Genomic DNA, 332 nt, shown 5'->3' on the forward strand with positions numbered 1-332 from the left:
GCCCCGCACTACGTGAGCGGGGAGCTTCCCCTGGCCGCACGGGCCGTCACGTGACCTCCTTTCTTCGCCTTATTTCCTTCCTCCCTTTCTCCCATTCCGCGTTCCACGTGACTTGGCGCTCTCTATTCCGCGCTGGGGGGGGCGTCCTCTGCCTCACGTGACGCCGAGCTCCCCTCAGCGGAGGCCCAGCGGCCCCATCACTCGTCGCGCCGTCCGTTACAAAGCCAAACAGCTCCTAGCGGGGCTGCCGCCCCCGTCCGGCCCGTTCCGTGCCGCCGAGCCGCCCCGTCGCTCGATGGTTTCCCCCCGAGGTGGGTACGGCGAGCGAGGAG

General features: G+C 69.3%; 2 protein-coding genes across 3 annotated transcripts in view; one reads left to right on the top strand and one right to left on the bottom strand.

Moving 5' to 3' along the window:
* The window catches only part of UTP18 (UTP18 small subunit processome component), a 9,192-nt gene that overhangs the window by 8,086 nt on the left and 774 nt on the right, over positions 1 to 332 (bottom strand). The gene's annotated exons all lie outside the window — the stretch shown is intronic.
* MBTD1 (mbt domain containing 1) overlaps positions 209 to 332 on the top strand; it is a 27,644-nt gene continuing 27,520 nt past the window's right edge. For both annotated transcript variants that reach the window (XM_019621783.2, XM_019621785.2), the window contains exon 1: positions 209 to 311. The gene's annotated coding sequence lies outside the window, so the exon portion shown is untranslated. The remainder of the gene's footprint in view (positions 312 to 332) is intronic.

The sequence above is a fragment of the Meleagris gallopavo genome, chromosome 20 (genome assembly GCF_000146605.3).
Source record: "Meleagris gallopavo isolate NT-WF06-2002-E0010 breed Aviagen turkey brand Nicholas breeding stock chromosome 20, Turkey_5.1, whole genome shotgun sequence".
Lineage (NCBI taxonomy): Eukaryota > Metazoa > Chordata > Aves > Galliformes > Phasianidae > Meleagris > Meleagris gallopavo.